The 16,607-nt window shown below is 51.3% G+C and overlaps 1 protein-coding gene and 1 pseudogene across 5 annotated transcripts in view; one reads left to right on the top strand and one right to left on the bottom strand.

Moving 5' to 3' along the window:
• LOC144773006 (uncharacterized) overlaps positions 1–16,607 on the top strand; it is a 2,495,654-nt gene that overhangs the window by 2,222,225 nt on the left and 256,822 nt on the right. The gene's annotated exons all lie outside the window — the stretch shown is intronic.
• Positions 8,863–9,467, bottom strand: LOC144773008 (epithelial-stromal interaction protein 1-like; annotated as a pseudogene).

The raw sequence follows: 16,607 nt of genomic DNA, 5'->3' as shown, positions 1-16,607 counted from the left end.
TATAAAAACCTGAGGTTTCGCCAAATATTTGTAATATTCATAGGAGATGGGGTCCCGACCGCCCCAGATCTGTGAGGAAAAACAACACGTCATCGGCGTAGAGGGCTATCCTATCAGTGAGATCTGCAGACCATCGGAAGCCCTCGAGCTGGGCGTCTATACGCACCCAGGCTGCGAGAGGTTCCATTGCGAGTGCAAAGAGGTATGGAGAGAGGGGGCAGCCCTGTCTCATCCCACACCTGATCCGGAAGGAGCAAGATATCCCCCCTACAACCCGCACCACGGCCGAGAGATCTTTGTAGAGGAGCCGCACATATGCCTGAAAGTGAGGGCCCAGGTTCAGGCATCCCAGCAGGGCAAACAAGTAGGTCCAGCTCAAAGAGTCGAACGCCCTGTCCATGTCCGCCAAGAACAGCGCTGCCTGTTCCCCCAATCGTCACCACGCCGATATCGCGACCTGGGCACGTCTAATATTATGACGAGTGGCATGCTGTGGCATAAAGCCCGCCTGGTCAGGATGAACTAAACCCGTGATGTATGGTTTAAGTCTATTGGCAAGGGCCTTAGCCAGTATCTTGGCCTCAGTATTCCGCAAAGAGATTGGGCGGTAGGACGTGTGACTCTCCGGAGGTCGCCCCGGCTTCAAGAACACTACTATTTCTGCGTGTCGCCAGTCTGAGGGCAGCACACCATTCTCATGCGCTTCCTCTATGACCGGGCGAAGATGTGGACTCAGCTGGGTAGCAAAGCGCTGAAAGAATTCACTGGGGAACCTGTTGGGTCCCGGCGCCTTACCCTGGTTCAATTCGCCCAGCGCAGTGGCCAGCTCATCATCCGTCAGAGGACGGTCTAATACCTCACGGGCCTCGTCTGAGACGGCCCTTGGCGGGAGGTCATCAATAAATCGTTGTACGACCTCTGCCTCTAGGCACTCCAGAGGCGCGTACAGTGCCTCATAGTATGTAGCAAAGCTACCAGCAATCTCATTTGGTTCAAGGGTAGGCTTCCCATCCTGGCCCACTATCCGAGGCAGTGGCTGGGCATGCATAATGCCCTGACACAGGCGATGGAGCATCTTGCAGTCACCCCATTGGTATATACGACTGCGTGTCGCCAGCCAAGCCTGTCGGGCTTCATCGAGCAGCACCGCAGCATATTGTTGCTGCGCCAGCGCCAGCTGCCGCCTAGCAGGCCTTCCATCCTCCTCCCGAACCCTGCGCTCCAGAGCCTCCAACTCCGCCTCGCGCTTCTCCCTACGCGCCGCCGCGCACCAAGAAATATCTATACCTCTCAGCGTGGGTTTCATGGCCTCCCAAAGTGTCGCCGGGGACTCGACCGTACCTATGTTGGCAGATAAAAAGTGGTCGATTTCACAGGTCATGTGGGCACGATAGGTGTCTTGCAGCAAATGCCAAGGTGACAAACGCCACCGAAATGGCTGCAGAGCGTGGCCAGTACCAAGCACTACATACACCGGCGAATGATCAGACAGCGCCCATAGCAGGATCTCCGCGGCCAACACTCTATGCGCCATCGTTCTCGGAACAAAAATGTAATCTAATCAAGAGAAGGAGTCTCGCATTGTGGAAAGGTAAGTGAAGTCCCTACGCGCCCCATGCTTGTACCTCCAAGTGTCCACCCAATCGAGGCCCGTGACCAATGCTCGCAACCTTGTGGCTGGTCCTTCCCTCCCCACTGCCTCCTGAATGCCCGCAGCGCTTCGCCATCTATCACACGAAACATCCATAACATCATTCCAGTCTCCACCCACAATGGACAGAGCTTCAGGCATCTCCACCCAAAGGGACAGCAGCCTCTCTACTAGGGGCTACTGCAAAGGTGGCGGGGCATAGACGCCGCCAATGATAACCGTGTCTCCCCCAAGCTCTCCATGCACAAAAGTGTACCTACCCTGCGCATCAGACCATGTGCGTTTATGGACAAACGGGACCCTACGATGTATGAGTACAGCCACCCCTCGTGATCCCCTCGTGAACCCCGAGTGGTATGCATGGGTAAATCCATTACGCTGAAGGCATATCGCTTTAGTGCCAAGCAGGTGTGTTTCTTGCAACAGGAGTATGTCTGTGCCCCTCCTCCTGGCCCATGTAAACAACGCCCCCCTGTTCACCTTATCCAGCATCCCCCGTATATTCCAGCTCATGATCTGCGTCCCACCAGGGCCTAGCCGCACTCCTTCACCATCAAGAGACATCTGTACAGCATATCATGTAGCGGCCCAGCCTTACTCGGGCAAGGTTGGCAATGCAGAAAACAGTTAGTGGGCAGCAAATGCAGTGCGGGCTCTCCCCCCCTACGAAAACCCCCCAACTTCCCCCCAACCTTCCCCCAACCCGCACCTCCCAAACACGGAAGCACCTGTAGTGGTCGGATCATGGTCCCGGCCCCAACTGGGAGCCAAGTACCACCCCCTCCAATGAATCCCCTCACAACAGTCCATGTATAACTATACTGTCGCTCCCTCCCCGAACTAGACCAAGTGTGGCCACCAGCCTAGGCAGTATTGCACCTGGTCATTGACATAGGAGTTGCAAATGAATCATGAGTCAGTTCCGTCTATAGTCAAAGCACGTCTTCCTGGACTCCCGGCATATCCTCATCGCGGCGGGAAGTCGACCCAGACTGCGAGCCATGGCTCGAGCGCGATCTGCCCCTGCGTCGGCGCTGACCCTCGGGGCCCCCTCTGGCAGAATTACTCGAGGAGGAGTCAGATTCCCCGCCTTTCGCCGTGGTGGTCCGAACCCTCACAGTTTCATCCGTCCACTGAAAAACCTCTTCTGGAGTGTCAAAGAAAAATGTACGGGACTGGAAGATGACGCGCAGCCTTGCTGGGTAGAGCAATGCATATTGTATCTTCAGACCCCTGAGACGCGCCGTGGCTGCGATAAAGGATTGGCGTTGTTGCTGAACTTGTTTTGTGTAGTCAGGAAAAATAAGAATATTCGCATTCTCGTATGTGAGCTTGCCCTTGAGACGCGCCAGCTTCAGGATAGTGTCTCGGTCAGCATAATTCAGGATTTTGGCGATCATGGGGCGCGGGCGCGCACCGGCTGGGGGTTTCTGTGTCAGCGCACGATGGGCTCTATCGACCACAAAGCAGCGGGAGAGGACGTCAGGTGGAACCCAGCTCCCCAGCCATTGTGCCAGGAAGCGCTCCGCATTATCCTTTTCACAGTCCTCTGGAAAGCCTATGAAGTGTAGATTACTGCGCCGGGCGCACCCCTCCGCGTCAGCCCGCAGGACCAGGCCCTTCTGGGTTCTCTCCAAGGCCAAGACCCTCTTCTTCAGGGCCGAGACATCATCCTCCACCTCTGAGATGCGCGTCTCCGTGCCCGCAATGCGTTCCACTGCGTTCTGCAGGTCCTGCCGAAGAAGCATGACATCTGAGCCCACCGCCCCAATCTTGGCATCTAGTGCGTCTCTGGACTGCGTGATCGCCGCCAAGAGCGCTGTATTGTCCGGGACCAGCGGCTGTGCTCCCTTCGCGCCAGCCGCCTCCGTAAATTTATCGATGGGCCCCTGCTTGCCTTGACTCCCACCGCCTCCTCTCGTCATGCTGCCGTCGATGTGAGGGGCGGCCTAACTGCCTCTGCATAGCTCGCTCCCACTGGAGGCCGAGGCCCAATATGGCCGCCAACCGCAGGATGCCCGCCCTGTCCACTATGGCGCCGATCCCTGCCGGCTGCTGCGATCCCCCTCGGCCAGAGCTCACTTATGCTGGGCACCGGTCCAATGCACAGAAGGGCCCCCTCAGCACCAGCGCCCCACGAAATGTGCGCAGGGGCCCGATGGGGCCCCCGAGTTTTAATCTCCAGCCGCAGCCGTCCCACTGGTAGTCGCTGGGCTGCTCAACACGCCGCACTGACCTGGATGCGCGACGGCGCCTCTCGCCCGACCAGCCGCACTCCTCTGCTGATTAGCGCGGCCACCGCGATCACTCAAAATGGCGGCCTCTCCCTTCGGCCGTCGCCGGCTGTCCCCTGCCCAGGCTCCCGCAGGGCTTGCCTCGTTCCCTTGGTCCCACTGCAGCAACCCACAGGAGACGTGGTCCGCAGGGCTCCGGATCTCCGGTGGGCAATGGGCGCGCGCCGCTCCCACTCTCAAGGCGGCCGCTCCAGTTCGCCGGACTGCACCAAAATCGAGGCCCCGGCTCCACAGGCCTCGCCGAACCGCTCCGACCGCGGTTCTCCGCCGGGACCCTCCCGGACCACGGGAGCCGACACCGGCGCCGCTTCTCGCCGTCAGCGGATGACCTCAGGACCGGGCACCAATACCGCGTCACTGGGAACCGCTATGATGACCAGGGCAAGGATAATTGAGAAGGATGTCTGCTGGCTGGTCGGAGCTCACGCTCTACACGACCGCCATGCTCGCCGGCTAAGCCACGCCCCTCCATGTAAGGTTATTATTGATTCCAGATTTTGGTTGAAATCATGCATTCCTGCTTGCTGGTGTACGTATGCTTGAGTAGTGTTTGGCGTGAATTTAGTGTATGGGTATTCATCAAGAGACGCTAGTATTCAATGTTCCTCGTTTAGTTTGTGTAGAGATCCTTTATATACTGACTCTTTTACGGGTAGTGGCTCGCATAATGCTTTCACACTTGAAATTTCTAATATTGATGATTCCTGACGGTGCTCGTCGTAGTTGCAGTTGAGCAAATCTGTACGTTTTTGGGTTTCGTGGGTTTCTGTGTCCTGATTTGACCCACTAGATATCTCAATTAAGTTATTGTTTGGTGTTACCAGGGTTGATTGATTGCCTCGGTGCTGTTCATTTGAGATATTTTCTTTTGCCTCTGTTGTTGGCGCTACAGACTTGTTGTGTAGTTTTATTTGTTAGGAACCAGTCAGGTTTGTTTGCTTGTCTTGTTTTACATTGCGCGACATTATGCTTTGTTTATTGTCCGAAAAGGTTTGGCAGTCCGTCCAGTAATTACACCCATCACTGTTGTCGCTGGACTTTAACTTTATTTGATTTAAACGTGAGTCCAGTCTCGAGGTTGAGTGATTATTTGGGTACCTCCATGTGAACGGAGCAACGCCTCGTGCAGGGATTTTAACATCCCTGATGACTCAAGAGTGATCCGAGAGTGTGCGAGTTAGCACTGTGCACTTACGAACCAGAGGGAGGAGGAACCTTGCTAAAAGAATGTAATCAATTCTAGTGTGTATGTCATGGGGGGCAGAGTAATGTGTAAACCCACCCACCTCTGGATGCCTAGTCCTCCAGATGACAACTAGACCCAACTGCATGGCTATATCATCAATAGCTTTAGCCGCAGCCGATGGGCGCCTAGGCGGACCCACGGACCTATCTAAGAGCGGGTTGAAAACACAGTTCAGATCGCCTCCCCATAACTGTGGCACCATAGGGGTAGTTAGATACATGAGCTGAAAGAGCCTTGTAAAACAGGGAGTCATCATAGTTTGGTCCATATATATTAACAATCTGCATGGGCAGGTCATTTCCCTGACATCGAGAGATGAAGAACCTACCATTGGGGTCTGTCTTAAACTCAGTTAGGGAAATCCCTGATCTAGGGTTTACCCAAGTCAACACCCCTCTAGCATGAGAAGAGAATCCAGCCGCATAAAACTCGCCTTGAAACCTCCGCTTTTTGAGCATACTATTGTTGGGGGCCAGGTGCCTCTCCTGCATTAAAGCGACATCAATCTTGTGACATTTAAGATAGGCCTGTATTTTGCGTAATTTTCTGAAATCGTTCAACACTCTTACCTTCCACGTCATGAACCGAACTTTGCACATACGACTACGCACAGTCTCTCCTAGCATCTATAACAACTTGTCATGTTCATTCTACTGCCAACCATCATCCTGTAGACTCTCTGTTTCTGTCAGCATATGATACATGTTTTACATGAGCTGTGTACTCAAAACAAAAAACCCTCCCTCCCCCTCACACGCAATGCAGTACCCAACAGTGCAAATGCGGACAAACTCCCGCCCCCAGAAATGAAGATTCCTGATGCTCATAAACATTACACACAAAGTAGATTTTGCAATAAAACAATCACACAGTAACACATGGGGACTGAGGTTACCGGCCATTACATCCAGTCTAAACAAAATCCCTACTGTCTGTCAAGGAATGAGTTCTCACTACGGGGAAACACCGTCCATTCAGGAGGAAAACTTATCATTAAACTGGGCTACATACCTAATGAACAGACTGGTAGGCAACACATTGTCACATTATTATGCATATACAAGGATACAATAGATCAGTACCCCAGTTTTAGACAAAGGTCGCAATCTAGTGCTTATCATTTTCCTCCAGACTTCCAGCCGGACCAGCCGCACCATCCCTGGCAAAAGGGGCCTGTTTGTGAGTATCACAAAGCAGTAAGCAATTTAGCAATAATAGGGTGCAGTGCAGTGCCAGGAGAAGGTCTGGGTCTCAATGAGCGGTGCGCTTGTTCAACAACAAACATGGCTGTGAATGTGTCAGCGCCCAACAGCATAGTGAGTATCTTTTCCAACGAAACTTCCATGACCACAGTTGCAGTGGATTCCGGAAGGCCATTAATGCGCAGGTTGCTATGCTGTTATCTGGCCTCCAAATCCTCAGATTTATCCTGTAGAATGGACAAGGCTTTCTCCATTTGCTTTTGGGTGTTGTGCGCGTCTGTTTGCGCATCCTCTACCTCTGCAATGCGCGGCTCTGATATATCTCGGTGCTCTGCCTGCTTGTCCAGCCGTTCAGACATGCGGTCCATTCTATATAAAAGGGGGTCAATTTGACCATCTATAGTGGACAGGTTTTTTGCATTGCCGCCAAAATCTTTTTAATGTCCCCACTTGTTACCTCCGGTTTTTTCACCTGAGCCCGCCATCGCAGTTTCCGATGAGTTGTACCAGTGTCTAGATTTTCGTTGTTCAAAGCTATATTTAGGCTGAGCCTTGTCCGTTTTACCCATTGTATTAATATAATACAGGTAGCCGCCCAGTTGCAGACAACTTAGGCCCCAGGTCCTAGCAGCTTTAAAACACCCTGCAGGCAGTGACTCTATCAAAGGACGGATCGTGTTTCAGGCACAAATATAGAATCAACCGATCCAGTTGATAACCCCAGACCATGACGCAGTAGATCGCTTCTGTCTGGGGAGGGCTCAGCTGGTTATCACTCAGTGCAATACGCAGAGCCAGGACAGCATGATGACAACCCCTGGAGTCAGGAAACGCGGATCTTTCTGACCTAGCCGAGGGGTAGGGCAACACCACATCCACACCCCTCATGCACCACAGAAGAAAACGCAGTATTTTTGTAGGTCCCCCCGCCGGGGTACCCACCATGTATGCCCTGAAGCAAACCATGCAGACTGCGATCTAAAACGAGTGAAAAGTTAAGAATGGAAATTTTGTAAGTGGCAGTATAGTTTAGATGCATTTCTGTGGCCCAGTGCAGCAAGCCAGGTCACATTCAGCTGCTCAAGCGTGGCTCTAAGCTCAAGGATCGTCCCAGGTGAGACGCGGCGGGAAACACCAGCCTGTCACTCACCGGTCACGCATAGCAGGTCCGGGAGGCTCAATAAACTCGTACAAAGCAGGAACCGGTCATGCAGTCCGAGCGCGATCCAGGGCAGAACGCCTCGCGAGTCTCGCTCACTGCCGCACCTTATTCCTGCCGGCCTCCACGCACCAAACACGGGCCTGAGCGGACCCGCGATCCCACAGAGCAATTCCCAAGGTTTCACTCTCCAGAGCTGTTCAGATGACGAAGATGTCATCCCAAGATAAGGTGTTGTTTCCGAAGATGAGCACCTCTTTTTTGTCTATATTAAACTTCAAGGAGTTGAACATCATGCAATTGGTGACGTTGGACATGGGGTTCCAGAAGTTGGATCTGGTGGTGTTGGGAGAGGAAGAGCTGAGTGTTGTCGTAGTAAGAGATGATGTTGAATCAGGGGGTGTGGACCATGTTGGCTAGCGGCATCATGTAGATATTGAAGAGGGTGGGTATGAAGGAGGAGCCCTGGGGAGGGGTCGCTGCAGATGATGCTTTTGGGTTCGGAGGTGAAGGGTTGTAGGTGGATCCTTTGCTTTTGTCCTGTGAGGAAGGAGAAGATCCGCTTGAGGGCATTACCCCAGATGCCGATTTGTGTTCTGGTGATGAGTATGGTGGGACACGGTATCGAAGGCTGCCAAGAGGTTAAGGAGGATCAAGGATGGGGTCTCACCTTGGTCGAGGAGGCGTCTGATGTTGTCTGTTGCTACGATCTGGGCGGTCTCGATGCTGTGGTTGGATCAGAAATAAGCATGGGCCAAAAATCCATTCCGCTCGCGAAATTTGGGGATTTTCGGCGAAATTGCCGAAAATTCGCAAATTTGCGAGCGGGTGGATTTTTTTTTATATGCCCAGTTCACTAGAGCAAAGGAGGTAATAGCATTTATATTACAATTGTATATATTTTTGTACTATTGTACTAGTTGACAAAATGTGACTTTGACTGATGAAAACACAACAGCACACACTTTTTACAAATCACTTAATCAAGATACTGATTTCGATTCTTTCCTTTAGAATTAACAAAAAAAAGATGACATTTTTATTACCATAGATATATAACATTCTGGCAGAAGTGAAATGATGGAAATTAATCACTTGACGATGAAGATTAAATTTAGTTTTAAAAAACGCACGGCTGAACGAAGGGGTGATGGCAATGTAATCATCTCTGGAACTTTTCAGACTGAGCTGACCAAAGTTGTCACAAAGCAGTCATCTTTCAGTCACTAAAAGTAAGTGAAACGATCAGATCTGCAAAGCCAGGTTACGAATTACTGCTTGTATCAGGAATAAAAATGGCGGTCTACAGTTTAGAAACGGCCGACTTGGTACATGGAACCTGGTTGTTGTGCACTTTCCAGTCTGTCCAGAAAAGCATTATTTACCTGATATTGGTCATCTTCAAAAGTTTCCCTTCTATGTTTCTCCTGTTGCCTTCTTTTTCCCTCTAGCTGATTTGCCTTTTCTCTCTGGACTGCCTTCGTTTTCCGGATTTCAGTGTCTTCGGCCTCCTTCTGCTTTCTTTTGTATTCTGCTCTCTTCATCTGCTGCTGGTATTTAGATTGGCGGAGTCCTGTTGTTGTTCTCTTGCTTCATACATTTCCACCCAGCTTCCTCGGAGCCATATTAATAAGACCTGGTTTATGTGCTTCCTTGTACCGCTCCAAGGCCTCATCTCCTTTCTGGCAATTGCCTGAACCTTATTTCATCGCTCTTCATTGGGATGCATTATGTGATAACCGCTTACCCCCTCGGGCTGGGTCCGTTGCTGGTGGGCGTCAGGTGAATCCTGTTGGCCGGGCACTGTACCGCGGTGCCCTGCGGCAGCCCCTTGCTCCGAGTTGCTTCTGACCCCTGGGGATCTCCCCTGCTGTGCAGCCCGGCCGTGCGTCGTCATTGAGCGAGTGGCAGACATTTAGATAGCAGCGGCGACCAAGATAGAGAGCGCAGCGCTCGCTCTGGGTGTTTGTGTTCGAAAACGCTAAACTCGCTCTCTCCCGGGGTTACTCGTGGGGTTTCAGGCTAAAGCTGGGTACCGTCAAGAGGCAGCGCCTGGCTATCCAACAGATCCTCTGCTCTCCACTCACTTTTACTAAAATTGCAGAACGAAGGACGAAAGGCAGAACATCAGATTCCTTGGTGCAGATCAGTTTTGATTCTTCAATTTCAATTTTTTTTTTTATTCTTGTTCCTGGGGCCACCCTGAACGTCATACGCCGGTCTAACCCACCCCTTTTCCCCGGAGGCAGTTTCCACCCTGGCACAGGTGCAGGATTTGGGTGCAATCCCAACGTATTGTGGACACTATACATTTACCCAACGAGGTAGCACTTACTGATTAGCCACTGTAAACAGTGGGAAACAGTCTATTTGGGGAAATCCGCGAGTTCGCGAATTTGTTTGCGAACTCGCTGATTTTTTTGCCGATTTTGCTCAAATTTGCGGACCGCAGATCCGCAAAATTCGCCCATAACTGGATTAGGAGGCGTCAAGCAGGTTGTTTTCTTCCAGGTACACAGTAAGCTGGTGGTTGATGGCTTTCCCCAGAACCTTGGTGGGAAAAGGGAGTAGCGAAATGGGCAGGTATTTCTTGAGTTTTCTGGTGTCGGCGGAGGGTTTCTTCAGGAGCGGTTTGACCTCAGCGTCTTTCCATGCATCAGAGACGGTGGCCCTTGTGATGGAAGGGTTGAGGGTGTGTGTGAGTGTTCTGCTGATTTCTTCCCCTCCTAGGTTGTAGTTGTGGTTTGGGCAGGGGTCCGTTGGTGCCCCAGAGTGAATTGAGTTCATGATGGTTGTGGTGTTCTGGGACCTGAGCTGTTTCAATCGGTGAGCTGGTGGCTGTCGGTTGCGTCAATGGCTGTAAGGAGGTGGTCGAGGTCGGTAAGTTGGGGGTCAAAATTGCTGTAAATGTCTGATATCTTGTTGTGGAATTGGTCTGCCAGAGCATCGCAGACGGACAGGGAGGGGCAGATTGTGTTTTTAGTGGCAGATGGACAGGAGAACTCTTTGATGATACAGAAGAGGTTCTTGGTGTGGTTTGCGCTTGCCTGGATGCGGTTGGTTAGGGCATCCTTCTCGGCCTCCCTGAGGTGGTGTTGGTAACTGCTGAGAGCTGCTTGAAGATGCTGATGACAGAGGGGTTCCTGCTGGAGCACCAACGTCTCTCCAATCTGTTACATTCCCTCGGTCACAGCTGGCGCGCTTGCTGGATCTGCTGATGTGGTCTTTCTAATGGGGGTGACAGCGTCAGCGGAGATGGAGTCAAGTTCAAGCTATATAAAACAAAAACAAAAAAAATCCTATACTGGTAATATGCCTTGTCAACCTCTCTTCCTCAAAAAGGAAAAATACAAGATTATCACACTCGTACAGGCCTGTTTTCCCTAGACCCGGAGGATTGGATGGTGGCGTTGGACTAGGTGGATGCCTATTTCCACATCCCCATCCCCCCTGCCCACTGTTGTTACCAGCAGTTCATGGCGGACCAAGAGCACTTTCAGTTTGCTGTTGTCCCCTTCAGCCTTACCAGCACCCCTCGGGTGTTCAGGAAAATGATAATGGTGGTTTCAGCCCATCTGCGGAGATCAGGGGCTCCAGTCTTTCCCTACCTCAATGATTGGCTATTGAAGGCAGGCTTGCCCTAGGCAGTCATCTCCCAACTTCAGACTACGGAGATTCTTCTGCATTCGCTGGGGTTCACTATCCCTCCCTCTCAGATGCTTCTCTCCCTCTCAGATGCTTCCTGTTAGAACTGGGATTTCTGGTAGGCTAAGGCTGACACCAAAGCCAGGCAGAAACCACCATTCTAGTCAGAGCAAAAGGGAGTCACACGCCAAGATAACCCCTGCTCACCCCCTTGGTAGCTTGGCACGAGCAGACAGGCTTATCCCGGAGGCAATGTGTAAAGCATTTGCGCCAGCACACAACAGCAACAACATCCTAGGCACACCACAAAAGGAACTCCACTCAAGGTTATATGAAAATAACTTCTGTATTGTAAAAACACATCAGATAGAAGTCACACATGTACATTGTGTCAACTGGCACGGGCAATATTCACAAGGGATTATGTACAGGACCAGGCCTCATGGGCCACTGTCAGAATCAACACTTTTAGAAATAGCACTTCTAGAACATAGAATATAGGATATAAAATCACTGTAGCACATATTAACAAATATAGCACACAACCAGTAACTACTGGTAACAGGTAAATACCACCTACGCAACCCTAACCACCTTAGGAGAATGTCACGCAGGGAACCAGGACCTCACTAGGACCACCTGTACTAGAAATAACAACCACCTAATAAGAAAATACATTTAGGGGTGTAGGTAAGAACAAAACACATGATGTATAAACAACACATTCAGAGGTGTAAGGAAAGAAAACACATGATGCATAAAACATACATTCAGCGGTGTAAGAACAAGGCACATGATGCATCAAAACACATTCAGAGGTGCAGGAGAAAGAAGACACATGATGCATAAACCAACACATTCAGAGGTGTAAGAACAAGGCACATGATGCATCAAAACACATTCAGAGGTGCAGGAGAAAGAAGACACATGATGTATAAACCAACACATTCAGAGGTGTAAGAACAAGGAAGACACATGATGCATAAAAATATTCAGAGGTGCCAGACCACAACTCAATAGCGCAAAAACACATGATGCCTAAAAATATTCAGAGGTGCAAGATCAAGGTGCGTAATCATATTAAATGCATTGCATTTCCTAGCACCACATCACATTGCGCAAATCTCACATAAGCCACCACCAGTGGCAGTCCCTAGGCCAACTGGCCTTGTTGGGGCTAGGACGCCCTGTGTCCCAATGTCAGGGGCTTAAACGTGGCAGCTGCCCACAAATTGCTGGGCAGCTGTGAACAATCCCAAGCGCCTAAACGGTGCAGCTGCCCACTAATTGCTGGGTAGCTGGAAATCAACACTGCGACAGGGTCCTCATTGACCCTAGAATAGAACTGCTCCCAATCGTTGGAGCCACACAGGCTCTGACACAACACTGCACAGAACGTTGGAGTCACACAGGCTCTGACAACACTTGTGTCCCCCAAGAGCCTCACTCGGCTCTAAACATCAATGTGAGCAGGGAGCCTCTCTGGGCTCTAAACGCACATGGTGGGGCAAGGTGGGAGCCTCGCAGGCTCTCACAACCAAAACAACTGTGCCCCTGAGCCTCTTGGGCTCTTCAAAATAACTGTGGCGCTTCGAGCCTCTCGGGGCTCGAAGAGCACATGGGGCGCCGGGAGCCTCTCTGGGCTCGACAACAAAGCTAAAATGTGGCGCCTGAGCCCCTCGTGGGCTCTCAAGAAATGCCGCCTTTAGTGGAGTCCCCCCCTTTCTGGGGACTCAATAGCAAATGGCGCTACAACCGTGGCGGGAGCCTCGTAGGGCTCAACAAATATGCCCCCAGGAGCCTCGGGGCTCTAAATCATAAAATGCCGCCTTTAATGGAGTCCCCTCTTTCTGGGGACTCGAGAGCTATGGCCCCATGCCAGAGGAGCACTTCGCAGGAGGGAGCGGGCACCGGTAATGTGCCCCGAAGCTCCCTGCTGCCCCAAACAGTACCGGCCCCACTCACCGGCTCGCAGGCTTCCTCTGCGGGGCTCTCCTTCGCCGGCGCTTTCTCTCTCGGCTCCGGGCAGCGTTGGGGGCAGGACGTCCTGAACTCCACGGCGGGGACTGCCCTCGCCGGCGCTTCTTCTCTGGGCCGCCTCTTCTTTGTGTGGGCAGGGTGGGGCTCTCCTTCCTACAACGGAGCCCCGCCTGCACTTTCCACTGCCTCTGCTTCTCTCGTCCTGCCCTGCGAGGGCGGGACTTCCTGTTTTCCCCAGTACTTCCGGGTTACCGTGGGCAGCGCGGCGGCCCTCTCCCCAGCACTCCCAGGCTGCGCTCCGATAAAATGAGGGGTGGGCACCCTCGAGGCAGCAATTAACGGGGCAATGCCGGGTGGGCACCGGCGGAAAAGATCAATAAAGCGCTCCCAAGCGCTATGGACCATCAAGTGCCCATATGCGCTATGAGCACAATTGAAGCGCCTCCAGGTGCTAATAAGAGAAAATAAAGCGCTCCCAGCGCTAGGACATAAATGAAGCGCTCAGAGGCGCTTGGAAGGAAAGTACAGCGTTCCCAGGTGCTAGAATCAAAATACAAGCGCTTCCAAGCAAATTTCAATAGAATAAAGCACTCAGCCTACAAATAGAGCGCAGGGAGGCTGCAACTAAGCCTTGGCAAAATCAAAGCAATCCAAAAAGGTACCAGCAGTCCTGGAGATCAAAGGATGGAGCAACAGAGCTCCCAGCAAGGTAAATCCTCCAGGCATCCAGGGGCTGGGCAGGGCCCAGGGAGGCAAGCCTTACCCTGGGCCCAAGCAGCAGCACGCCCCTGGCAGGATTCAAGTCAGAAACAAGAACATTTTGGAAGGGGACACAGCCCCTTTTTATACTATAAAATCCTTTGTCTAAAGGGTGCAGGCAGTGTGAGAACCAGCTAGAACTGGTTATAGGGAACTCCTTTCAGTATGAGGGGCAGAGGCGACAGCCACCCAGCAGGAGGTGGAGCCAGCATTGTGGCAGGCAGGCACAGCCCTCTTCACTCCCAGGTGCTATCTCCGCCCACCACTCTAGTTGCAGATGCAGTCATTCAACCAGGGGCTGGCTCAGACAACCTCCTGGGGGCTCCCCAGCCCCTGTCACCCTCAAACCAGACAGTCAATCCACAAGCAGGCCCAGGCACTCCTGGAGCCAGGCTCCAGCCAATCACGTGCCAGCAGACTCCCTACACATGCACACCCCTGTCTAGAAGTGGCACTTCCACACTAGATACACTCATGTCACATACATCATTACGCAGCATTTAATCTCACGAGTTCGCACATACCAAACTCGACCCTGCACTCCCTACACATCAGGAACTACCATGGTCACACATATTCCCCATGCATTCCTATGGGAGGGCAGGTCACTCACCACACATACACAGAGAGCTCACGCACTTTACACTGTACCACAGTGAAAAAGTGCGCAAAGGCCTAAAATCACCAACACCAGGTTCCAGAAACAGGCTAGGAAAAAGCAAAAAGTTTCGAGGTGAACCTGCCAAAAAGGGCCAGGTCCAACACTTCCTTTCTACTGGGCAGTTTTAGACTTAGTCTCCTGAGGGGTGAATCCAGGATATTCAGACTATGATACTGATGCTTCAACCACTCTCATAGATTTTGTGAGAAGAACACAGAGTTTGTTGGGCATCATGGCCTCCTGCATCCTGCTTCCAATACATGCCAGATAGCATATGCCAACTCTACAGTGGGACCCAATGTCCCAGTGGGTGCAGTATCACTGGAAGCTCCCCAACACGGTCCAGATCTTGGAGGAAACAGCAATGGATCTGTTGTGGTGGCTAACAAACTGCAATTGAGTTAGTGGCAGAACCCGCTCCCTTCCCCAACAAGAGAGGACTATAGTGACAGATGAGTCACTCCTGGGCAGGGGCAGCCATCTGTAACAGGTGAAGATCAGAGGACTCGGGCCTCTGTCGGATTCCAGACTCCACATCAAACTATTGGGTCTTCGGGTGATCCGACTGCCACAGAAAGCTTGTCTTCCTTCAGTCCAGGCAAGACTAGTTCAGGTGTTCATGGACAACACCACTGCCATAGGGTAATGCAACAATTGAGGCAGAGCGGGGTAGTGCACCCTGTGTCAAGAGGTACTCCACCTCTGGACATGGCTGGACCACCAGGGCATTTCCCTAGTGGTTCAATACTTGGTAAAACTCATCTGTCAATGCCTAGTGGACCATGAACGGGATAGCACAATGTCCCATTCGGAATGATGGAGTTTCGAAGGCTGCTCTCATTTGAAGACGCTTTTTGTCTCAAGTGGACTTCTGGCCTTCTATACAGCTTTTCACCAATACCACTCTTTCCCAGAATTCTCAAGAAAATCAACAATGACTGGGCCCAAGTCATTCTTGTGGCTCTGGATTGGGCACAAAGAGTCTGGTGTTTAGAACTGTTGAGCATGAGCATTGATTGGTCAGGCTGCCTTTTCTGTAAAATCTTCTGTTGCAGCAACAGGGCAGGGTCTTGCAGTCAAACCTGAAAACACATTGTTTTCATATTTGAAGCCTGAGCTGTGACAATTGACATCTTCTGACCTTCTGCCCAAAGTCTACAATGTTAGCAGCCAGGCGTCCCTCAACAAGATGGTGTACACTTCCCGTTGGAGTGAGTTTGTGGCATGGTTGTGCAGTCAAGCATAATGACTGTATATCCACACCTTTTCGCAGGTTTTTTTGTTTATCCTTATCTTGACCCATCAGGGATCTGCTCTGGTTACGTTTAAAAGTTACCTTTCTGCCATTTCTGCAGTTGCCAGATCAGATATCCTTTTTAAATCCCCTATTGTTCATAGGCTCCTAAAAGGTCTTCAACATATGTTCCCACCACCGCTTCCTATTATGTGTCAGTGGGACCTAAATCTGGTTCTCACATTTCTGATGTACGCTCCCTTTGAGCCGCTCCACAACCATCCGCTTAGACTTCTCACCTTCAAAACAGCATTGCTAGTGGCGATAATATCTGCCTGGAGGGTCAACAAGCTACAGATGCTCTCTGTGCAAACTCCATAACTTACGTTTTACCGTGACAAACTGGCTCTTTGAACCAGGACATCTTTCTTACCAAAAGTGGCTATCCCATCCTTGTCGACCAATGCATCACTCTTCCTACCTTTTATGCTCTGCTTGACCTTTCAAAAGAAGAGGAGAGACTGCAATGACTAGACTCAAAAAGAGTGTTTTCATTCTACCTTGATCGCGCGCTTCATATGGTATGTCAGAGCCAAGAAAGGGAAGGCAGTGCAGAAGCAGACCATCTCTCGATGGATAGTCCTTTGCATCAAGATCTGCTATGCATTGCCCAAGAATCAACTCAACTTGCACACTCAGTCTACCAAAGCCAAGCGTTAGCTTGCGGAGTTCTTATCCAAGATATATATCGGGCAGCAACAAGGGCTTCTTTACAC

The sequence above is a fragment of the Lissotriton helveticus genome, chromosome 8, assembly GCF_964261635.1.
Source record: "Lissotriton helveticus chromosome 8, aLisHel1.1, whole genome shotgun sequence".
Lineage (NCBI taxonomy): Eukaryota > Metazoa > Chordata > Amphibia > Caudata > Salamandridae > Lissotriton > Lissotriton helveticus.
This window is presented reverse-complemented; position numbering and strand designations above follow the sequence as displayed.